Raw genomic sequence first — 26,228 nt, 5'->3', positions numbered from 1 at the left:
TGTAATAGTCAGCTACTGTTCTGCACAAAACTCTAGCAGGAGGCGTCTGTTATCGTTACAGTTTCCAACACCATGCTTACCTAAAACACCTTTCCAGGCTTTGAAGTTCTTTCCTACTCTGGCATTGAAGTCACCAAGGATAATGATTTTGTCTTCTGCAGGGACTTTCTGTATAAGGTGGCGTAGGTCTGAGTAGAATTTGTCTTTCTCTGCAGGGTCAGCTTGCATAGTTGGGGCATATATACTGAAGAGAACAACATGTGGGAGGCTTAAGGAGATAATGCGATCAGAGTGTCCTGTTGGCAACGTTTCGAGTTTGGAGGCAATGGAGTTTTTGATCATAAAGCCTACACCTGAACACATAACAATTTATCAGTTATTAGAACTGCGTGGTTAAAGTGCTCCTGAATGAAAGCATAAAGCAACAGTTAGAGAATCCAAATCGAATTTGATGCCTATACTTCCTGTTTTGCAGTTCTAACATGCCATGTGGCATCCTATGTCTCAAAGACCCATGGAACAATCAAAGTAATCTACTCATCTCTGTTCATAAATTTAAAAACTCCTTTACATAGGCATATTGGGATATGGAAAGCAGGATTTTTTTCCTATGTGCTTTAAAAAAAACCTACAGTATCTTTGGAAGTTTACATTGATAACTAGGTATGGCATAGAAATCCACCATGGATTCTGCTGGTACTGACCTTCTGAAAGAGCAGAATCTGGCAAATTTCTTGCAATGGTTAACTGAATGGTCCCTGTAGCTGTATGGGAAAGATCATTAGGCCTCAAAATTTACAGATATAGCTACAGGTGTGGGTGTGGGTGAAAAGTATTAAGTTACATTTGCAAATCCACAATTCATCTACAATGGTGAAGTGCAAGGAGAGTATGCTTGTCACTATTTATCACTGCCTGTTCCATCAGTCCTTCTCTCTTCTTTAGCAATGTATATACAGTACATTGTACATATAGACAACATAAAATAAGTTACCTCCCTCCTCAAATTAAAATTTCCCCTCAAGAATTCTTCCACAGAATGTTTCATTTTATTTGTATGTTGCATTTTTCACAATTCCTTGCCATTCCAGTTTACCATGCATTAATTTAGGGAGCAAAACCACACTTTCTTACAGTGGGTTTTTTGTTCTCCGCTGATGAATGGATAGGTCTTGTTTAGTGGGTCACTCAGCTTTATTAGAAATGCAAGTTATTGGCGCTGCTTTTAGTCTTCTTCACCTGTTTCTTCCCCTCACATGAACAGTTAGATAATAGCTAAATTGTTTATGTGTCTAAATGGCCCAAGATGGTGGGGGCTGATACTTGTTATTATATTGGTTGCATTTCCTTGTACCTTCTCCTCACAAAAATTACCCCCCCCCTTTTTTTCTCACAACATGGAGGCAGTGATCATGATAATGGATGATGATGAAAGAGGTCCAAATAAAAGGAGAGAACATCAAGTATATTTCTGTGGCTATAAATAAATGAAAGTAGGAAAATGTGTATTATTTTATGCATTATTTGTCAACCAAATTTCCTAGTAGGGGAAAAACATCTGGAAAGATTGCTCTGCAAAAACAGAGCAGACAGGAGCATCTGCCCTGCCAAAACACTTGTGGGGCCAGCCTATATGAAATTTGTACACCCCTACTTGTAACAAAAATACATGAGGGAGTGCCATCATTTTAACTTTTGAAAATGTTTCATTAATCTCTCTCTGTATGTCCCTCAGTCTTTCCCTTCTCACTCTCTCTTTCTCCTTTAATCAAATCCAGGCAAGACTGTAAATGTTTTGAATCAGTGATTGGGGATAATAATGGTCTAGATAAGGGGCAGTAATTGAGATTCAATATGGACAAACAGAGCTACTGTTCGTTTATTTACTCTGAGTGATGCATTACCCCCCAGAGGGTTATAGTAGTCTCATACTTTGGTGATGCTCTTTCATTGACTAATGTTGTTGGGCACAGCTTTAGTGTAGCATTGGGAAGAATACTTGTCCTTCAAGAGAAAGAGTGTCCCAACAAACAAGACACTCTGTGGAGAAAATTAAATCTGTTGAAGTTATACGTTTTTTTTCCATTAGAGATCAAACCAAGAGGCTATTTGCATGTAAAATGCTTTGGTGCCAGCTTAGATAAAGTAAGACCTGGAACTGACAGGCCTTTGCAGCTCCCTCGTCACATACGAGGGTTGCCTGGTGGGTGGAGCAGCCACACGCCTGGCAACTCTCGCATGTGACGAGGGCGCCACAGCTGCGGCGCGCCCACCAGATGTGGCGCGTAACGGTGATGTTGCAGCTGCGCTGCCTCCAAATGAGGCAGTGCAGCAACGATGTCACCGCACTGTCTTTGGTGCTTTGCGGGATGCTGCGGTGCTCCTGCGGAGCAAAGAGAGGCAATGAGGAGGTGCCTCTTTCTGGCAGTGTATACCCTGCCGACAGCCTCTCATTTACATTAGTAAACTGCCTTAATATGTGGGGCTAGCTTTGAATATGCACTGGAAACGTCAAACAGTAAAACACGCAGCAGCAAGATAACTGATGAAGAACCATAAATACAGTCACTAAGCTGCGCTTTGTGGTCTTCACCAACTCCTAGTCTGTTCTGAGGCCCAATTCACTGGCATTTATCTATAAATGCCTGAACACTCTGAGGTCAGGTTATCTGAAGAATAACTTCCTCCTATTTATAGACAGATCTGGGGAAGCAGTGAAATATCATCATCATCGTTGTCGTCGTCGTCGTCGTCATCATCATCATCATCATCCATAGAAGCCCTTCCCTCAATAGCCTCAGGAGGAAAATATGTAAAAGCACAAGTGATGTAGGAGAGTACCCAAAAATGAGATCTTTAAGAGTAGAGGCCTACGCAGGAACAAGAAGCCTAAAGGGAAGAGACTCTCTTCCTGGGATGAGACCATAATGAGCCCTAGGAGGCACCAAGATAGCTCAGCTACAAAAGCTTCATTTTCAAGGAGGAAAGCTGCTAAAAATAGCATCAATACCAAGCTCTGAACCATGTCAAACTCTTCCTAGACTCTTTGGAATTTACCATCTGACTCAATTTGGCCTGCTTGACCCTCACCAGACTCGCTGGCTAGATCTTACTAAGTTACCCATACAGCTATTTGGCTCTGAATCACTCTCCCTGATAGCAGTCTGCTAGCTTGACTCCTGCTCCGCCTTTTGATATTGGTTCTGGATTTACATTTGTTTGGACATTGACTCCTTGTTAAAACCTTTCCATCCTAGATCTTTAGATTATCTTAATGGGGCTCCCAGAACCCATTCAGCCTTGACTTTCCTTGAAGAAGATGGTGGTGGGGCAAAAATTGATGTCTAAGCCCCACTCCTAGTTTCTGCACAGATGCCATATCTAATGTTTCTGTGTCAACACAGAAGTTGTGAAGGGTGCTTCTGCTCCAGTCCGAAGCCTCCACACAAACTGTGATAAAACAGAGTTCCCAAATGCAAACAGAATCCTTTTTCAGATCTCCTGGCTCCACATAGAAAGATTGGCATTGGGAGAACCCAGTGAACAGCAACAGCACAACTGTTGTGAGCTGGGACTCGTGTGTGCTATCCTCCCCTTCACACACACACTTCTCTAGCCCACATGTGAGCATCTTGAACAACTTCAGAGCCTTAAAACCTTTTTATCATGGTTAGGGAATGCCCTTGCCACACAAGCTCATCTATGCAGTCTTTTCAGGAATAGGTGAAAGCTTTTTTATTTTCCAAGGCTGAGTGATTTTCAGACCTTGGGAACTTTTATGCTGATGCTGTCTGAACTTGTTATAAAATTGTGCACTTTTTATTTTTTTAATATTTTATGGTCTAACATTTTCTCTCTAGAGCCCCTGATAACTTGTTGTTAATGAGCAATATAAAATGCTGCTAATAAATAAAATTAATCAATAAAATTAAGCATTAAATGTGGCTTCCGTGTGCAAAAATCTTGCCTACGCAGACTTATGTTTAGGTCTTCAGAAAGTTTTAACCTCACAACTTACACATTTATATTACCGGCTTAAATCTTATCAGTTATGCAAACCTGCTACAATTAACTACTCTTGTTTCTCTCTCATAATTATTTAAATCCTCATTTATGGAAGAAATTGTAAGAGCCAAGATGAATAATAATGTGCATTCCTCAACTTGTCCCACACTGTTACAAACAGGAAAGGTTTGGCATATGGAGGTGTAGGACGTTCACTGAAAGAGTAGCAACTAAATTACTGCATATCAAGGGTGACTGTACAATGAGCACTTCCTACTGAAGCCAACAGGATCTGACACATCATCCTTCTACTATAAGCAACAAGCACTCAACAAATAGAACAGCTGCAGGATCATGACTTCAGTTTCTATTTAACTATGGTGTCATTGAGTGACTGAGCAAAAGCTATGGCTAGGGGAGGGATGGGGGTGGAGCAGTGAAAACCAACAGAGGTCCTCAAATGCTGGCAAAAAAGATCCAAGTACAATGTTATTGACATATCATGGTCACTTCCTTAAGTTTTGCTTCCACATGAGATTCCCTCCCCCCCAAAAAACCCTCTCCCAATGGTCTTGCCCATTGATTAAGGTACATTTCTCAATGTCCTGTAACTGAGTTATCTGATAAAGTCTGATAAAAGCCATAAACTAGAACCGGAATAAAAGGCAGAATCAATAAGTTTTCATTACAACTGACTGAACTAAATATAGATCCAATGAGTACCTTAAGTAAGTGGCACAATAAAACAGGCTGGGGGATACGTTGGCCAAAACGGAAAAAGAGGGGACTTAAGATTGTGATGGCTATTCATTCAGTGGACAGCTACACCTCCATTGCAAAGGTTAGACTAAGTAAATACAAATAAAGCATGAAAAATTAAACTACAGTCTAACAAAGCAATGAAAAATCTAAACTTTGTCTTTGGAAACCCAGTCCCCAAGGTTTTACAACACAATACAAAACTAAGCAAGCTTTCAATCTGAGGGGAGATTCCAAGGGCAGTCCATAACTGTGGGCAGCTGTGGAGATATCACTGATCTTAGCCATGCCCTTCATATCCTAATGAGGCACATAATGTCAAAAGCAGAGGTAAACATTCTCAGTCAATATGTAAATATTAACATGCTACATCTATACAATGGTGCTGAAGCCTTTTGCTGCAATTGGCTGAGCCTGGGCAGGCAGGAATTAGCTCCATGGCCTGCCTCTGGTTGTGATGCACAGACTGAAGCTGATGCAGGGGGAAAGAGTATAAATAAAATTATATAGAAGTGCTTGCATTTAGAGTTAAACAATGGAGACACACTGGAGAAAGGAAGAAAACAGCCAAAGAAAGAAGGCAAAGATCAGAACAGAGTCATAGAGTTGGAAGAGACCACAAGGGCCATCCAGTCCAACCCCCTGCCGTGCAGGAACTCTCAATCAAAACATCCCCAACAGATGGCCATCCAACCTCTGTTTAAAGACCTCTAAGGAAGGAGACTCGACTACACTCCAAGGGAGTGTGTACCACTGTCAAACAGCAGAGATGAGAATGCCCAGTAGAAAGAGATGAATATGCCACAGGGTGGAGAGCCATGCAAGGCTGAGTTTCAGCCACTACAAGTGGAGCAACAAACAGCTAATTCTAATTATTATGATATACCCCAAGAACTTTGAAATCATGTGGTCATTTGAAAATTCCTTCACCTGCCATCTGTTGGAAACTGAGCCTTTTAAATGCATGCAAAAACCACATTGTCAATGCCAACTGCAATAGCATGAGCGCTCCTATTATTTTGGAGGGAGAGGTTAATATCAGGCACAGTGGTGCATGTGACATCTGTCACTTAGACAGAAACTGTACAGAACACTGTCCCAATCCTTCCTAGGTCATATGGCAGACAAGGTACACTAAAAAACCTTGATTAGTAAATTTAATACACTCCCCACTCTAGTTGAAAATACTTCTTCAACATATTTCCACCCTGATTCAAGTTTGTTTTACAGCACTTAAGTGACCTGTGGTAAAAGCCTGCCATCTGGACACATGTAAAGTCAAAGGATTCAGAAACAAATGGCAAGATCTAGAAGGAGTGTTATCACAGCTTTAAAAATAAACCCTGGAAAGTCAGTTTTAAAATACTCACTGCCTTTGCATCACTAGTGCCTCATTTTGAGGTTCGTGCTCTGTCGTAATCCTGTTACAACCTGCAAGAAAAGAAAAGCACATGAACAGTGTACTGAAAATTATGATTAACCAAATACTAGCAGAACAGGATAAAACATGAACGAGCATTTATACCTAATTATTATATCCATCAACACTTGGCCAAATGAAAAATAGAGACTTTCCTATATTCTCATAATATCTCTATTCATATCAGGGGTCACTTCCTAACAGTACTACATGGTGCTTTGGTTGTCACACCCACATATGCATGCGTAACAGCCTATAGCCACTTTCAATTCAGAGGATGGACCTCAGATAGAAGGAAACCTGCAGAAGAATAACCCTGGTGCCCAAGTAAACACATTAACACACTTTTAATAGGGCTCCCCTAAAACATCCTCAAAGGCAAAATAAGGACAATTATTCACCAGGACAATCTACCATAAAACAGGTACTGTTCCTATAGTACAAAAATACATATCCATAAATCTAGATATAAATTATTCCTATTCAGGAATTCAGACCACTCAGGGACGTAGCCAAGGGGGAGGTTCTTGGGGTCCGGACCCCCCCCCTTCCATTAGAAAAATGAATGCTGTGTGCTGCTGCGCCGCCACACCCAAGGCCCATTATAATGGTGGCACTTAGTCTGGACTCCCCCCCCCTTCCTAAATTCCTAGCTACGTCCCTGGACCACTCACATTAAGGTTAAAACTATGCTAGGGCACAAGCATGCACGCAAGCCCTGCCCTCTCCCCATATCCCTATTCTTTTCTCAATGTAATGCTAAGGTCTGGGGAAGGGAGGACAATCTTCAATTAAATTAATCACTAAAACAACTAACAAAGATCTTTAAAAGGTCCTGTATGCCAAGGACATGGTGGGATTATTCCATATGCACCTCTCCATATCCTACCATGCTTTGGCCTTCCCATATGCAATCATCTCCATCGGGCTAATAAAAGCTACACACATTTCTAGAAACATCCTTTCTCCAGTAAAATATTTCCAGACACATACTTTCAATGCTACATTTATGGACTATCCCAGCCAGTTTCCCATGCTGGGGGGAAATGAAAGTCTGTAGAGATTCCACTATCACACATTCTTCCACCTCCACTCCAACAGCTTGGTCTTGGTTATACAAACATGATTCGCAAGCAGTTATTGGAAGGCAACAATCCCTGCCTCTATGAACCCTTGCTGACATGTCTGTCTCTGTAGGACTGTGAAATCCCTAACACAGTTCAACATTTTTCTTAAGATGCAAAAGACTGAGATATAATTCATTGTTTCAACATGTAAAACAATCAGGCAATGAACAGAAGTCCAGAGATTTTTATCTACGAAACAAGGAACTTTATCGCACCCGTTTTTTCACTGTTACAGGTACAGAAAGAAGATGCTCGTGTGTGTGCCACCGACCAAGAACAGATTTTATCGCACACCAAAGGATCCTCCCCGGCACCAAGCTGTCCCCGTTCAGTGCTGAGGCGCATGAAATGTTCTGGTCGAAAGTCTTCTGACTGAGGAAAACGGTGCCCGTCAGCACCGAACAGGGATAGCTTGGCGCCAGGGGATGGAACAGGGCCTTTTGGGGGATGCTTTGGCATGCGATAAAATCCATTTTTGGTCGGTCGCACGCACGAGCGTCCTCTTTCTGTACCCATAATGGTGAAAAAAATGGGTGTGATAAAGTTCAAGGACTGAGCAAAATAGGCCCCAAGAAATAAGCACTATCTAAGTGGAAGCTTGTAGCTCCAGGTTGTAGGAAATAAGTAAGTTTCAAGCACCCACCAAAGTGCAATTACATGTTGTGCATTGTTCTGCAGAACAGTACAATTTAGTTAAGATTCACATTTATTCTCAGCATCTACATCTCAGAGAACTATCTGCCCCCACTCAGGAAACAGAAACATATGTGACCTTTGTATTCAATCCAACTCACCAAACTCAGCTCATTTAGAATTTCATCGTGTTCTCAACAGTGATTCAAAGTGCTTGGCAAATCATCTTAAGAAATAAACAGATCTGGGGGAGGAGGGGGAGAATCTGAATGTCCCGAATGACCATTCAAGGAAGCAAACATAGCTTGCACTGTAACTCAAATATATTCAGAATCTTCAGTTTTTCTTGTAAGATACTGTACAAATACTAAAGTGCAGGAACATAGCATGGAAAAACAGTAATTGTACCACTGAATGTTTCTTTATCTCCATAGGTCCCCACTGTACAGAAACATCCATGGTAGGGAGAAGGTTCTCACTGAGCTTTGCTCCACTGTCCTATTTTGCTCCACTCAATAGACTTTTCTATGGCAGAAACTTTTAAGCATAAAATTCAATATCTACATTTTAAAATAGAATTGTCTCAACTGTACCGCATATATTTGCTGAATGCATAAGTTGATGGTGAAATACTAACTCAGCAGTGAGGAAAAGCAACTGCAAACACTGGTGTAATTGGGTCTGCTGCTGCTTACTTTTGTTTACTATGACAGTTGTTTTGTCTAACGCAAGGTGCTTAAGAGCATCTCACAATAATAAAATAGAGTAATATGACAGAAAACAAAAACACATTAGAACCAATCATATGCAAAGTAGATGACATAGAGCTTACTCTATCATCAGTATCCAAAAAGCAACAGAAATCTCAAAAATGTACAGAATTGGTTAGAAACACATAAAGCCAAGTCTCTGTAAACAAAGACTGAATTCCAGAGTTAAAATACCACAACTGTGGATCTAAGGAAACACTTTATCCCACAGTTAAAAAACAAGGATACTGATTGTTTATGCATTCAGGCAATGTGTGTTTCTCTATATGTCACTGGCTCACAACACCCATCAACCTTCATATCTTGGCTATGTTAGCTAGGGACAATGGGAACTGCAGTTAAATAACATCTTGAGGGCTATGTCTTGCCAACCAGTGATTTTAAGGCATTCCTTTCTTCAACTGTCATGAAATCATCTAGATAAATTGGATAGAAAAGGAGGACCTGTACTCTCAATGAGAGGTGACAGGTAGCATGCAAGACCAGCTTTTGGCAGGTATAGCTTGTAATGCAGGGCTCAGAAAAGCTGGATTCCTTCTATGAATCCACTTAAAGTGCAGGGGGGCAATCCAGGATGGGCTAGGATCATGTTCTTGAAGCTCCAAATATCAGAAAGGCCAGCAGTAAACAGTCTAAGCCAAAACCAGGGTTGGCTGGTTTAAACCATGGTTTAAACTTTAGTTTAAACAAAATGCCTTTTAAAAAAACCACACACACTCCTGTAGGTTTTTTTATTTATTATTATTTTTAAGTCTGGTTGTTATTACTGTTTTCCAACCTTCTTACTGGAACAACAATGACTGTTTGAAATTAAATGGCAGGCCAGTATCCAGTGTCAGACTACTATCCAGTGTCAATATCTTCTTTTTACTCATTTTATTTTATTTGTATTATTTTAATTACTTACTTTTTATAGTGCAAGAAATACCATTCAGAAACAAATCCTTCAATCAACCTAAGTTCAACCAAAACAATTTGTTTTAAAAGAGCACTTTTTAAAGTGTAATTATTATTTAAGCGAATTACCATAGCATCTGAACTGCATTTTCCTTTTTTTCTGATTTAGTCCTATATTGGTGTAGTCCTACACATTATGCAAACAAACAAACAAAAAATTGGATTAATCAACAACAAAAATCTAGTTCAAACTTTTTTAAAAAAACAGGGGGGTTGTTTTGTTGTTGTTTTTTTAAAATCTAATCCTAGCAAAAACATTAAGTTCCAAGGTAGCAGGGACGTAGCCGGGGGGGGGGGGGTTTCTTGGGGTCCGGATCCCCCCCTTCCATTAGAAAAATGAATGGTGTGTGCTGCTACACTGCCATGCCCAAGCCCCATTATAATGGTGGCACTTAGTCTGGACCCCCCCCCCCTTTCCTAAAATCCTGGCTACGTCCCTGAAGGTAGGCCAAGGGGTCATATTCTAAAGCAGCCATGTAGGAAAATGGAGCAGGAGCTTAGCTGGCAGAAGCTTGTCCCAGCACAGGAAGTTTCTCATAAGGAACACTCCAGCCTCAAACAAAAATTTGCCTGTAGGGCTCGATGGAAGTGAGCATGTGGAGGGGATTTCATACGCCAAAAAAATCAACCCAAAAAAAGTGATTCAATTTATACATGGGTTAAAGCGGTACCTCTGTCCACCGCAGTGCTGCTTCTGGCCATCTTTAATGCCTGCTCAAAAAATGGTGGTGATTTTTTGGTGTTTCCCTCCTACAGCAAGAGAGCGCAGGGAGTTGGTGCTTACTTTCAGGTAGGCTCTCCCCAAACAGAAGCTCTCGCCATACCAGCTGCAAAGTTCTTGGGAAAGTTTGGAAGTGGCTTTAAAGGAGCAAGTGGAGCGTTCAGGTTCACTCTGCTGAAGAGCATGAGGAATTGAAGAAAAAAAGAAAAGAAAAGGAGGATGAGGGAGAAACTGATGTGCATAGTAGGTGCTATATAGATCACGTTTGTTTCTTGTGGCTCTGGAAAGCAGGGGAGGATTGAGATGAGAGGAAAGGGTTGATTGTGGATGGGGGGGCTGCCTCCTTCTCCACCATCTGATGTTGTTGTGTCTGCTCCCACCATCACTTCTCCTTCACCCCCTCCAACCCCACGCCAAGCCACAAGGTAGGTGACTGAGTGGGCTTTTCTCCTGCATTGCAGACACTTTTTGTTTGAAATAGTGTGTTCATACAGGAATGTGCTGCCTGGTTTGGACACTCTTTATCTGGAAGGTTAGAAGCATTAGGGAGGTGGGGAGAGGCCCTCAAAATTTCACGCACAAAACACAGGCAGCTGTGTCTCTTCAGTTTTGCCTCCCACCTGTATTAAAGTGCTTGTGCCAAATTACCAAGACAGTTTCTTGGCTTCCCCACCTTCCAGAGTGGGGCGTGGGTGGACGAGACTTCAATCCCAAATCCTCACAACTGCTTTTGTCTTTTGTATTACAGTGGTACCCCGGGATACGAAAGCACCGGCTTACGAAATTCCCGGGTTACGAAAAAAAATAAATTAAAAAAACTGTTCCGCGTTACGAAAGTTTTTTCGGGTTACGAAAAAACTTTTGGTGCTTTTCGGCGCTATTTCGCACCAAAAAGCGGCTTTCGCTATTAGCGCCTATGGCAATTCGGCTTGCGAAAGTCTTCCGGGTTACGAAAAGGGCAGCGGAACGAATTAATTTCGTAACCCGGGGGACCACTGTATCAGCTTCGGCTGATACGCCAGCTGCACCCCTTCCTGGAGCTGGGAGACCTTGAAATAGTAGTACATGTGCTGGTAACCTCTCGGCTCAACTTCTGCAATGCGCTCTACATGGGGCTACCCTCATGCCAAGTTTGGAAACTTCAATTGGTACAAAATATGGCAGCCAGCTTGGTCGTGGGGACACCCAGAACTGCCCATATTACACCGGTTTTAAAATCTCTCCACTGGCTGCCCATTAGTTTCTGGGCAAAGTACAAGGTGTTGGTTTTAACCTTTAAAGCCCTACATGGCTTGGGTCCTGACTACTTGTGAGAGTGCCTACTTCCATATAATCCTCCCCACACACTTCAGTTCTCTGGGAAGAACCTGCTACAACCTAAGAAGACCAGACTTTCAGCGATAACCCAGAGGACCTTCTCATCAGCCGCTCCCAAGCTCTGGAACAACCTGCCAGATGAGATCTGTCATATCACCACCCTGGAAACCTTTACAAAGGTTATTAAGGCAGATCTCTTCTGGCAGGCCTTTCCAGACTAGACTAGATCCATTAGACTGCCTCCCCTCTCTATCGAATCTGAGTGACATCCCTGTCCCCATCCTCCCCCCTCCTCTAGACTCATGCACCAATCTGCCCGCAATTTTAGTGTATTCGCATTGGCATGTTATAAATTTTGTTGTTCAATCCTTTTTTATGGGTTGATTGGGTTTTTATGATTGGGCGGAGGGTTGGGGGGGTTTGAAATTGTAATTTTTAAATTGTTTGTTGTTGTTGTTGTTAGAAAGAAAAAGGGTGAGGGAAGAATCTAGCAGCACTTTTATGATTTATTTTAGCTTTCATGGATTTCAGTCAACTTCTCCATATGTAGTACAAAATTAAAACCATGGGTATTTGAGCACAGTTACATAGTTGTGGTGATGGAATGGGGTATTAAGTAGATGCAGAAAGCTGCAAGTTGTGAACCTGTCGAAAAACATTTACAGAGTTGTTGAAGGTGATAGAGCTCTGTCAATTGGCTAGTCTTGTAGTCCTGTGGTATGAAAGCAGCAAAATTTAGTTACCCAAAAGTCTATTCCCTTTAAGCAGGAAAGTTTTCTGAGTATAATTTATTTCTTACATGTATAACTGTGATATAAACCATGTGTTAATATACATTGTATGACAAGTAACCATTGTCTCTACTCACACCCTTGCTGATGGATTTGAATTTGTAAATGTATTCCATTTCAGCTGGAATTTGTAAATGTATTCCATTTCTCTCTCCAATCTTTCTTTGAATTTTTTCTTCCTGTTGCAGAACAGCTTAACAGCTTCTTGTAGGTCAGAGACTCCATTCTTGAGCTATAGGTACTGGCATTTCTTTTGTCAGGTTTATGTCCACTTATCCTTGTATGTAAAGGTCCTGGTTGTCCAATGTGAAGCAACAGCAAGTACATTCGCCCCTCCTAATGTGCGGATCTGAGATCCGCAACCTTGAATATACACAGAGGGGTGATTTCCTCTATTTGCAATGGTGCACGTGCCCATGCCACGCGCATGGGGACATGCTCCATTCAACCCTATGGGGCTTCAATAAGCACCGGTCTCCATTTTCGCCGGGGGGAGAGGTCTGGAACGGATCCCCACAAAAACAGAGGGCCAACTGTACATTTCTATACTGGTTATCAGCACGCTTAAGCACTCCTCAAGTGGTTTACAATGTGTAAGCTAATTGCCCCCAACAAACTGGGTACTCATTTTAGCGACCTATGGAAGGATGCCAGGCTGAGTCGACCATGGAGCCCTGGGATCGAATTTACAACCTTGTGGCTGTGAATGACTGCAGTACAGGCATTTAACCACTGTACCACCAGAGCACTGAGAACTTTGTTGATTGAGGATGGCATGTATCACACAGAAGGATAAGCAAGTAAAATCACATCTGCTGTTGTGGGTGACATTATTAGGATCTGTAATCTTGCTAGATGTTGAAAGAAAATCAGCATCTCTCCCCTGGCCTTTTTATAATACACAAGACAGAAGCATATAGCAGGATCTGGGATTAAAACGCACTACAATTAAATATCTACAGTTAGCAAATTCCCAGAAACTCACATGTCCTACTACTGCTCCTTACATTATGCCAACAAGTTAATTATTTTACTTGAATACAAGTAAATACAAGCAAATAATTCAGCAACATTTTGGTGGTATAGTGTTAATTGCTTTGGGGCACAATCCTTAAGAAAATCAACAAAAAATCTATTTCCAGAGTGACAGATTATAAAACTCCTACTATGGAATCATATCTTACACTACCACTTGTATCAATTTGAATATTCATGAATAACAACTAAATGTGATTGAGTACATAATCTGGCTCTGTCACTCCTTGCTCTCCATTTATCCTCCTGGTGTAGAGAAACAAAGAGTCTCTAATCAGGAGCTGGAGGGACCCAGCCTTGCACAGTGGTTTGAGTGTTTGACCAAAACTCTGGAGACCAGGGATCAGTTTCCAGTTGGCCATGAAACCCAATCTGGTGCCTTCCAGAAAACCAACAATGAAGTTTTCCAGAGCCAGTGAAGTATAGTGGTTTGAGCATTGTACTACAACTCTGGAGCCCAGGGTTTGTTTCCCAGCTTGGCCATGTAAACCTGCTTGGTGACCTTGGGTAAATCACACTCTCTCAAGGAAAGGCAATGGCAAACCTTCTCTGAACAAACCTTGCCAAGAAAACATCATTATAGGTTCACCTTTGGGTCACCATGAGTCAGAAATAACATGAAAGCAAACAACACACACACACCAACAACAACAACCAGCAGTCGGACTCATGTCACACTCCAAAGGGTGTAGGCCTGGCTGTATCAGTCACAAACATCTGGAAGACTACATGATTGCCATCCCTGCTTTAAGCAAATTAAGGGAAGGGAATTGAAGAGAAGCAAAACTAAGCAAACCAATCCCAAAGAAAGCTCTGGAAGAGAAGGCAGTCTGTAATCATTCTTTCAAATAAAACTAAGGCTGAATCCACACTATAGAAGTATTCCATGTTGACACCATTTTTACTGCCATGGCTCAATACTATAGAATCCTGGGGTGTTGTTGTGTCAATAGAGCACTCTGGAAAGCTAAATATATCACAAAACTACAAATTTCATAGCATTTTAACCCTGGCAGTTAAAATGGTGTCAAATGATTATTTCTGCAGAGCAGATGCAGCCTAAGAAAATCTCCAAAACAGGAGAAGTGCAGAGTAAGATATAATCAGAGTGGTTTTGTATGAGTGGCTTTGTACCCAATATCCAGGTAGGACAATGCCTAAAGAGGATGGCCACGACTATTTTAGTAAAATGTCTTCTTTTAGAGTACCTTTTCCTAGTGTGGTTTGTTTTGAAACCAGGCTTTCCAAGGAATTGTAATTGTACACTGGAACATTTTCATGCATGTGTTCCTGCTGAACAAAGTCAATGTTGCTTGATAATTTTTTACTTCATTTGGAGAACAAGGTTTTCTTTCGTTCTATCGCAGGGTGTGTACAGCCTTTGACCCTTCCAGATTCCCCAGACCATCCTTTTTCTGGCCAGAAAGAGGGTGAATGGCCTCTTCTGGAATCCTCCCAAAAGTAGCAATTCATCTTTAGAAAAGTTTGAGAGATCCTCATATGCTGCTTAAAATAAATAAATGTCTGTTTGGCAAAACTCCAAGTAGACCTTTTTTTTTTTTTTTTTTTTGCAAATTTTTGGCAGCTGTTTGGTCCTTAGACCACCTCAAGGTCAGAAACATTCCTCCCAGGCCCAGTCCCATTGTCCAGCCCAAACAGCACCACCAACCGGGTCAGATGTGACATTTTAACTAGAAGTTGAACATTACAAACAAACTAGTGGCTAACTATTGCTGCTCAAACCCTCCTACAAATGCATTAAGTACCCCATTATACATATCATCTAGAAGCCATACAAAGGAATAGCACCTACTTGCCAATATCCTTCCAGACTGTTCTGTGATCATAATAACATTCAGATACTTAAACTCCTTAGGATTTTAATACCCCAAAACATCTCTCCCTATATAAACCTGCCTGCTTGAAGACTGAATCCCACTTGTGGGGACAATACTGTGTCTGAGGACACAGGAAAGAACCATCTCTGTTGTGGCATCTCAGTTATGAAATGCCCTCCCCTTAGAGGCCTGATTGGTCATCTGAGTACTTAATAAAACATATTTTTTGTTACTAAAGCCTTCAGAGTCTAATTATTTTATAGTTTGTATATATTAATGGTTTTGATTTACTTTGTTTTAACAGATAGTATACCTTGCTTGTTGGATAGTGTACTATGTTTCTAGAATGTAAATTATTTTTACAGAAATATTTAGGTTTAGGATATAAATATTTGATTTAAATGAAATTAAACTAACATCAAATTTAAATTCACACAGATATAGTTAGGGCTTTTTGTAATTTCAGAAATACTCTCACCAAAATATGTTTGACAGGATATTATACTGTAACAGTTACTGAACTGATGAAAACTACCTGATCAGAGCAAGCATTTATGAAATCTGTTGAATTTCCTCATGTTATCAGTCATGCTTTATTGTTTTGGAGACTTTTATTGTTGCACATGTCTTTTTGATGAGCTGCATGTTTCATTATATATTTTAAACCTGTATTTATATCTTTTGGCCACCTTTGGAGATACTAGATGGGCTAGAAAGTGATAAAGATAAATAAATATGCAACTAAGTCCATTTTACTACCCCTTCTCCTCCCCAAGGCAATGATCCCAGTTTACCCTGGGACCAAAGCCACCTTCCTTATGAACTCTACAGCACTTTTCCCTACAGCATTACAAAACTTTTCATGAAATGGGTGGACATCTTTGCATAAAACATAAGTTGACACAAGGCCTTGCTTTCTAGCCTGCGTATCTGAGACGGTTCCTTAGATACCAGTGAAAGCCCAAAGACAGGTCTTGGCTCCGCAAACTCCTCTCTTTGTGACACTTTTTCACAAAGTAAGAAAAGACACTTTTTGCAACAGCAGTGATGAGAAATGGAAAGATATTGTTGTCATGCTGGGTAACATGCCAAACCAGCTGGAGACAATGTCATATATTTGGGATTGGGGGTGGGGACACAGCAACACAGTGTTGCCTGCTACTTAATAGGCAGCCAGATTAAAACTGATGACTGAATGAGATCCAAGGGTGTGTTCTGCACATAAATCACACTCATGTTATACTTGGCTAGAATGGATGAGGTAAGCTTGGGGAGAGCCCTTTTCTTCTGCAAACCTGATTAACAGAACTATTAAAATACCACTGAGACAAACATTTGTGGAGCAGAAAGAAAATCTGCCAACAGCTGCCAAATAAATAAATCCACAAAAACATGAATCAAATAATGATTCTCCCCCGCCTTCCTCCCCCTAAATGTTTCCTTAGTAAAGCATTAATTTGTTTCTCCTTGTGGCTGTTTGATGTTGAAAGAATTAAACCTCCAAAGATGATTATGTGCAAATTAACTAGTCAGATATGCCAAAGGTGATCAGATGTGACGGTGGATGCATAATATTGTATGTATGTAAGAGAGACAGTCTCTCTCTCTGTGTGTAATGAGTAATAACAATATTAATAGAGAAATTGTCCTGTCAAATCAAGCATAGCGTTAATAATAAGCCAATGTATATGACAGTAAAAACTGTCATTTCCACAGCTATTAATGTAAATTGAACATTGGTAGCAGTCACTGGCAACAGAATATAAATCACACTTCATTATATTTCAAAATATAAGTGTCAGATAACTCCCTTACCCCTACCACCACCTTCGTCTCTCATTAGGAACCTTCCCCCCTGTCAAACAACTTCACTTGGATTCTGTCATTCTGCTGTAGACAACTTCCAATGAACTGATGATAAGTGACAATTTCATGCTATTAAAACACTGCTAATCTGTTTATGGTACTGAGGAAACATAACCACCCAACGAAAACAATATTCCTGTGTACCTGAAGCACAAACCAAAAGATTGGGGGTTTTTGTGGGGGAGGGGGGCAATGGAAGGCATCAGTTTCATGAAACTATATCTTTTCACATGGGAAAAAGTGAGGTCCAGTCAAATTAAGGCGCCCACCTGCAAGATGCTGCCACATAATTCCAGACTTGTTACATCAAATGTGAAGCAGTAAGCAAGAGAAAATTTGGGCCACAATAAAACAACACTATGGAAGACAGTAAAAGTTGGGACTGAGCAATAACCTTACAGCATTCAGCAGTGAAGCTTCTGATATCTTCTTTTATCTCATGCCTCTAAGCAGGTTACTGAAATGGAGGTCCATATTTCTTAAAGAGAAAAATAATCCATCATAGACCTCTGCCCATCAGTTTCACTATGAGGCAGCTTTCTCAGGAAAAAAAAAGAACCAACCTAATCTTTTTGTTATTGTTTCCTATGAACACATTACAAATGTGACCATATGGTCACTCTGCTCCTCCATCCAGAGTTTAATAGGCAAGTAGGTAGATGGTTCATATGTAACAAAAATGTAACACAATTAATTTCAGGGGAACACAGAATGATCCACAGATGCATTAATAATATGCCATTGGAAGCTACAATCCAAAGAAGTTACTTTTCCAAGTTTGACAAGAGTATGCTCAGCAACACAGGTTAGAAGTGTTTAACGTTCTGTGTATCAATCAAGACTGCTGTAGATTCAAAGGGAGTTTTCCCACCAGCCCTGTGGATATGTTGGAGGATCCTGATGTGTCCCTGATGTATCCACTGCACACACATATACATCCGCTCTTCTATGGGTTTCCTGCAGGGAAATACTGTCATAACTCTGGAGAATTTGATTATTACTTTAATGTGCGACACAGATCTTAAATATCTTTAGTTCCAATATGAGCAAAGCCATACCCACAATATAAATAAAATATAAGTACAGAAAATACTCAATATAATTACTTTGAGATCTATTGTGTTTATAGGCTGTCACAGAGAAAAGTCTGGACAACCCGGTTTATTGGATGGGTGATACCTATACGAGAGGAAACAACCTAGATACCGAAACAAAACAAAATAAAAATATGTCCCTACTGAAACAAAGGGAGGCATCTACATTAATCAGTGCAGAGAGTCTTTCAAACCAATATGAAGGAATATAAATTTCTGAAGTAGCAGCAGCTCACCTGGTGTTTTAAACCAAGCTGTCTATCAGGAATCAAACAGTAAATAAACATTTGGAAAGTGCTCCTCTGAGAGTGGCATTTTTAAGTCTTCAGTCACAGGATCCATTGAAAAGAAAAATTGCTTCTGTGCATTGGGACAAAGCTTTCCCTTCTGAGAACTTTATAAAAAGAATAAATGGAGATAATCTCTTTACAAGATGTATCCATATGGAAATTCATTACTGTGGCATGTTTGTTTGTTTCTTAATACTTCAAGGTAGTTCTGAAAGTGAGAATAGAGGTCAATACCAAATAACCTATACAACAAATCTTTTTTGGTGTGCTTACTTTAGAGCTGTGGCACTTTAAGATTAAAAAATACACAAGATTGTTTCATATGCTACACAACTAAGTATGCATCTAATAATAAAGTGTAGACTCAAAACAGAAACATTGAAACACATTGTCAAGCATGTGTACCATACAGGAACATTCATTAAAAAAATAAGATTGGCTGCAACTGTTAGTTGAATCTACACATTCTGACAAACCCAGGATTGCTGCCAATATAATGTGTGAATCATCCTTTTAAAAATGATGTTGCCTAAGACTACTGGCCCATCTAGTTCAGGGCTACCTACATTAACTGGAAGCAGCTTTCCAGTCTCTTCCAGTTCTACCTGGAGTTGTCAGATATTGAACCTGGACCTTATGCATGCAACAAATGTGATTTATCACTCCCCTTTTCACAGGAGGCATTGCTTATGGCACTTCACTCTGGGATTTTAGGCAGGGGTCTTTCACATTCCTTTCTATATAGCTCTTCTTTATCTGGAGATGCCAGGGTTAAACCTTGGAATGCCTGTATGCCACACAGAACTAACATCCACAACTGAAATAATATCATATTAATAGTCAAATCTATCTAGTCTCTATCAGGGGTCAATTCCAGATATTCAAAAGAAAATCTCTGTTTGATATCACAATAAAATTAGTCAAGTTGCTACTGTTCTCATAAGACATGAAGCACTATGATCAAGAATCAGAATCCCAGGTCAGACAATTGTCAGGCTATGGAGACGCCTGAAACAAAAACAGGTATGCACTCTCCCTGTCCGCCACAGATATAATATATGATGTAACTATGCCAGTTGAAGAAACACCAGAACCCTGGGGGGGGGGGGATGTGACTCAATTGATGGACATTTTGGAAAGTCTGTAATCTGTATTTTCTTAAAACCTAAATTGCTAAAGCTATTAACATTTTTAAAAAATGAACTAGAAGAAAAAAAATCTCTCAACAACAACTAATATTTAGATTTACACTGAGAACATCCTGTATTTTATGTTGAGCAGAGGTGAAATCTTCAAAGGACATGAAATGGGAATACTTTTCTTCTATAAACAAAAATATCAGATGAGAGGGGATTAAAAGGGAGGACTCAGATGTATGAGGAAATATTTGACAATTTCAGTGGTTTAATGGTTTGAACATGGGACTACAACCCTGGAGGCCAGAGTTTAAACCCCACTCAGCCATGGGAACCCACTGGATGACCTTGGGCAGGTTGCACACTCTTAGCTTCACAGAAAGGCAAAAGCAACCCACCCCCCTAAAAAAATCTTGCCAAGAAAACTGCATGAAAAGTTTGCCTCAGAGTTGCCATACATCAAAAATAACTTAAAGGTACACAACAACAATTTTGACATGACTGAAGATTTTCCGCAATGGGTCTACAATTCATGCTCTTAATGGGTTTACCTTTCAGGATTCCAAAGTAGAATCCTATGGGGCACTTCTCTGGCTTCAGATTATATTGGTTAATCTGCAATAGAGTTTAAATAGGCTGCTGTGATAAATCAAGAATTAGAAGAAACTCTTAAAACTTGGACTTTTTCCTTTCCTTTCATAAAACCATCCAAGTTGATCGATGTTACAAAATAAAGTTGATTCAATTCTTCTGAAGAGCACTGGTAAGGAAACTATTATCTTTTAAACAGATTTTCTTTAACACTATCAATTAATAATACATCCATTTTGCCACAGACTTTAGTGGATTTGCATTCTTCTCTGAAAAAATGTGAGACATTGACCACGACTATGCAGCAGGAGAAGGAAGACAGAGTGTAAAGAAGAGCAAACAGCTGTACAATAGTGGAACTTCAGTCCTGTAAGTACTGGTTCCAAACCAGACTTTTTCTCCAAAGATTATTTTCAACCATTGGAGCACCTGAGGTTTCTCTACTGTTGCAACAAAATATCAGCAGTGGGTCAGTTACTATGAGAGGGATTTATATAAACACAAGCTAAACAATCCACAAATAGCTGCCTTTGTCCCGGCACATTTCGCTTCCCTTGAGCTCAGTTATTTGGAATTCCACTCTTTTGTAAAAAGGACTGAATCATACAGAGAACTCCATTGTGGAGTAAAAGTGCATTTTCTATGGCTGAGAGGCATTCTCCTTTCAGCTCATGGAAGACTAACATTGTTAATGCTAATGAGGGACATAGATGTGCCCTGGGAGATGAACATACTGTACATATTCCCTGAAGAAGTTTTGGCATGAAAGTATCCCAAAAACAAAGTAATGTCTGAATTATGGGTGTCTAGTTATGTTAGTGACTTCAGCCAGAGTCCAGCAGACATGAAAAATGAAAAGATATTGATTTGTGCGTTTGACAAAGTGCCCATCGGAGTACCCATCAAACTACCAAAAGCTCACATTGTTTCTCTCTCTCTTTTTCCCTCGGTACTATCAGGAAGATTATGCAGTACTCTTCAGTGCCTGAATAGAATGTAATCAAGATGAGTAGAGGAATGAGTGACAGCTAGAATGGAAAACAATTTTCAAACAGCTGCTGGAGTAATTTAGAAGTTTAGGACAAAAATTCTGATCCCTGGAGTAAAGATGAAGAAGACAGAGTTACTTTGCTTTGACATCAGTAGCTAAAAGTGAGAACTAGTCTTTCATGTCATTTCAGGTCAAATCCTTTCCTTTTATTCTCTTATTGATATCTCTGCATCAGGATTACACATCCATAGTCTCAGCTTTACAAGAGATCAGAATCTTCAGAGATGTCCTTTTTTTAAGGCTAATCTTTTTCTAGAAGACAGCCAGCTAAAACCTTTGATGTTTGATCTTGGGTTTTGCCTTTTGTTTTTTCTCATTCACTCCTAGGTTTGATGGATCCTGCTGCTCTGTCTTTCTGGATCGCCATAAAGCACACCTGACAGTATACAGCAGAGGTGGGCCTTCTGCAGCCCCTCCAGATGTTGTTGGAATGCAACTCCCAGCAACCATAATTAACCCATCCCATTATGAGCCCATTGGGCTATCATATGTGAAGCTATCCAATTTATATCAGGACCAAGATACACACAAAAAGTCACTGGAGTAAGGAGGTTTGTTACTCAGGCAAGGGTCCAGTCCAAACAGTAAACCTTCACAGCGGTTTCTGTCCAGGAGAGCTCAATGGCCAACTGGATGATCAGGCCAATGCAAGGTCTATTACATTGCCAGGAATAAGCTCCAAGCAGCACTTCCATATTAAGGTCTTGGTTGTAGCCCAAGCAGTGTCACACATATATACCTCTCTGCTTTCTTACTGAAAGACCATGTTAGGAGGTATATAAAGATATGCCTTATACATAGTCAGACCAATGGTCCATCTAGCTTAGTATGTTGGTTCTGGTTGCCAGTGACTCACCAGGGTTTTAAGTAAGATTCTTTCCAAGACCTATTTGGAGATCCCACGGATTCCCTGGATGGTCTCCCGTCTTTATACTATCCAACCAGGTGGTACAATAACACATTCCATCCTTCAGCACAGTTGACACCCAAGTAATGTAACCTAATTTTGTGAATGTCATACCATATGAATGGGTTATACTTCAATAAATTTATGATGGAAATAGGCAATAGTTTATTATTCTGGCTTGATAATAAACCATAGTTTAAAGAGGGTGATAACTGATTGAGGCAGTTGCCAGTTTTTGACCTGATGTCCCCCTCCTCATGAGCTGCATCATTCCAAGATTCTGTGTCCTCCACACTGTCACTTTGGCTGACTTTGGCTCTTTTTAAAAATTTGTTAATAATTGAAAGTGACAGGGCTCCGAAGATACAGGAAGTAGACTGTCACATTTGCAGCCAGTTTGGGGGCAAAAAGTTGCATGAAAATTGGAATGAATTTTTTGTTAGGTTTTTTTTTTTTTTAAATAATATTTAAGGGGCTTTTGGCTCACTGAAGAGCTTCAGGGACTGCAAAAATGCAGTTTGCTACACTCTACCCACCCTGGTTGAATATAACTACAGTTTGTCATTGTCCGATGTAACAATAAACCAGTTACTGAACAGCAGGAAATAAATGTTTCCACTCTCTTCCTCACAACTGGGCCAGAGAAGAAGGGGTGTAAAGAAAGCACATAAACTCAAAATCTCACAGCATTTTCTTGGTGTTATCTTGAAGAAAGGTTATAGCATTATGTCCAAAATGGCCTTGTGTAAATCATCAGAGCATCTTCCAGTTTCTAAAAAGTCAAGAAGGATTAAGGGAAAATGTGCTAGAAAATATGTATCCTCTCCAGTGATAAATGCTGGTCTTCTGTTGAACAATGGTCATCAAAACTCCAGAGCTTTAGCACAAAAAGGACTATGTCAATGATGAGGAACATACAGTGCTCCAGATGTTGCCTAGCTGCAGTCCATGAACATCTAGACAATCACACATTTCCCAGCCTTGGTCTGTAACATGTGAACAAAAGATGGCTAGTGCCTTTGAGTGACTGACTGACACCCAAAAGGATACTACTGATGGGAAATGGGAAATGGTGAATTGACTGCAGCACGTAAATGGTCTGTTGCAGCAATGCAGACAACATTGTTTCTGTATGTATTTTCATTTAAGAAGCTGTAAATCACATTCCTTCTCTGTTTACTCCCCTTCATGATTCTCACATATTTTCTTCTTGTTTATGACAAAATGATCTATCCAACTGTCGAACTGATATATACATTAAGTCAAACAAAGTATACTGTGGTCTCCCATAAGTATACAGTAATATCTTCTGGCACAACATACAGGCTATTTACATCACATAGGGATAAAGACCCCTTTGTAGCATTACGTATGTAAAACTGGGGTACTCTGGCGGGTTACAGACCGCCAAAAAATACGTATTCCATATGTATTAGGGTTAGGAAGGGGCGGTGCTTCCGCACCCCCCTAACCCTAGTACGTATGGAATACGTACAAAATGGCAGCACCCTGTTCATACGGGCGCCGCCATCTTTACGTCTTGGATGCATAGCGTCCAGACATGTCGCGGCGCCTATGACGTCGCGAATGCGCCAGAGGCGCCTCGCAACGTCAGAGGCGCCGCAAGAAGGAGCTCCATTTTGGAGCTCCTTTTTTGCTCCGCGCGGGAACCGCGCGGTGTGGCTGCTACGGCTCCCTCATGGAGCAGGCGGCGGCGGTCTGTAACCCGCATCTGACTTTACCCAATAACATTACCATTAATACTTCTCAAACTTCAAAAGTCACAGGACTGGGCAATTGAGGAACATCCAAATGAAGCACATGGGATACCCCTTGTACTTAGTTCGGAAACTTCAGTTAGTGCTGAACATGGCAGCCAGGTTGGTTTCTGGAAAATCCAGAAGCGATCACATAACACCTATTTTTAAATCGCTCCACTGCTGCCCATTAGTTTTTGGGCACAGTACAAGGTGTTGGTTTTGACCTTTAAAGCCCTAAATAGCTTGGATCCAACCTATCTTTGGGACCGCCTCCTTCCATTTGTATAATCCACTCCACACACATAGGCTGCAGCCTATGAAAACTAGGCTGTCTGCAACCACCTAGAGGACCTTTTCGGCAACCACTCGCAGATAATGGAACGGTCTGCCAGAAGAGATCCATCACATTACCAGTTTAAACAGCTTTTAAAAAGCTGTTGAGATGGATCTCTTCCGGACGGCCTTTCCTGAATAGATAACCGGCCACCAAAATCGGAACCCATTACCACTCCGAATCAGCTATAGCCTTTGTTAGAACTATTTATCTTATTTATTTTCATTTGTGTTTTAAATAGTGAATTGTTTAATTGTTATTTTAGGGGGTGAAGGATTCTGGGATATGAGCTTGTACTATTTTAACTTGTAAGTCACCCGGTTGTCCCGGACAGAGAGGCAGGATATAAATATTTATTTATTTATTTATTTTATGTATGGTTTGAGATATGGCAAACTAACTGCCTAAGTATTAGTGCTCAGATGACATCAGTCCAAACAAGTACACTATGTATTTGACCAACTCTTCCTCCCATATAAACAAAACTAATACTACATTGGCCCAAGATGGGTTCACGAATGGACTATTTTATAGTTCTTCAATTCAGAACAAGGGAACACAGCAATAGCAATAGCATTTACATTTCTATACCACTTAACAGTGAACTCAGCACTCACTAAGCAGCTTACAATCTGTAAACCAACTGCCCCCAACAAGTTGGGTACTCAGGTCTGTATCTAGGGACACAATCCCAAGTGCTCCTCTCCTGGGACTATGAGAAAACACGTACTCAATATTTGAACCTTTAAAATAGTCTTTCTTTGGGCCGGAACAGATGGGCAGGAAAAGTGGATCAATTCTGCTTTATCGAAACCCCACTGCCCACGCAGCCCACTCCCAAGTCAGGCTGAATACACCATACTGCTGGCTAATTTTTTTGTTGTTGTTGCTGCATCCCCACCAGACATGAGCACCATGTCACAAACACAATATCTGTGACCAAGTACCTCCCATGCCCACCCAGATGCCATCCATTTGCATGGCCACCCCTTTAATCAGCCACATAGTTGTATGTGCAATCCTCTGCCAGTTCAGGGCGTCGCTGCATCAGTGTGCGACTGATACATTGACAAAGCACAATCATGGAGCCTCCCCCCCCACATGCCCCCTTCACACCACTGGAATGTCTGGTTTGTGTATGGTGTGTTTACACTCATGTCAAAGCGTTTATATGGGATAGTGAAGATTCGCATTATCCGCCTTTAGTCGAACTATCCTGGCGTCCATTTTTTTTGCCCTGGAGCACAGCTTCAGTCCAGCTTCAAAGCGGCTGGAAACTGGTTTATTTTGCCCATCTGTTTCATCCCTTTTTCTTCCTCTACACCTTTAGATTATCCTCCCTCTGAAGCACAAAGCACTTAAAGCATGCAATATCGGGCTGGTTGTTGGAACAAAGACAAAGTGAACTGAGCTTGGGTTATTGGGGGCTTACTTATATCTACTTCAGCACTAGACTGGAGTGAAAACTTCTCAACAACTTGTTTCTGGTCCTGCCCAACAGCCAATACTTGAATTCTACTGGTGGGTGTTTCCATCATTGCCAGAGTCTACGATATGCACATGGGCTTCTAGGAAATAGAAACCCAATCAGTGCCATTACTAGCCTGGCTACAGCTCCCTCCTGGTTCCCAAACTACAAACTCACCTCTCAATAAGTCAGGAAGCGTGCATTTGGCTAAGTTCCTATAGTCAGATTCACAACAACAATATCATTCTCCAGTATGAAAATTTTCTGGAGGATGCCTCTGCCATTACGTGTATGTAGGGACTTAGCCAGATCCTTCTCCAATGCCCTTCACTCTTCACTGCCCACTAAATGGACAATG

General features: G+C 40.8%; 1 protein-coding gene across 6 annotated transcripts in view; it reads right to left on the bottom strand.

The window, feature by feature from the left end:
* The window catches only part of SEMA5B (semaphorin 5B), a 537,498-nt gene that overhangs the window by 364,654 nt on the left and 146,616 nt on the right, over positions 1-26,228 (bottom strand). For all 6 annotated transcript variants that reach the window (XM_089520263.1, XM_089520262.1, XM_089520265.1 and 3 more), the window contains one exon: positions 6,135-6,195. The gene's annotated coding sequence lies outside the window, so the exon portion shown is untranslated. The remainder of the gene's footprint in view (positions 1-6,134; positions 6,196-26,228) is intronic.

This window comes from Sceloporus occidentalis, unplaced genomic scaffold (assembly GCF_023333645.1).
Source record: "Sceloporus occidentalis isolate IW3139 unplaced genomic scaffold, rSceOcc1.0.p SCAF_4, whole genome shotgun sequence".
NCBI lineage: Eukaryota > Metazoa > Chordata > Lepidosauria > Squamata > Phrynosomatidae > Sceloporus > Sceloporus occidentalis.
Note: the sequence above shows the minus strand (reverse complement) of the source record. Positions and strands in the feature narration are given on the sequence as shown.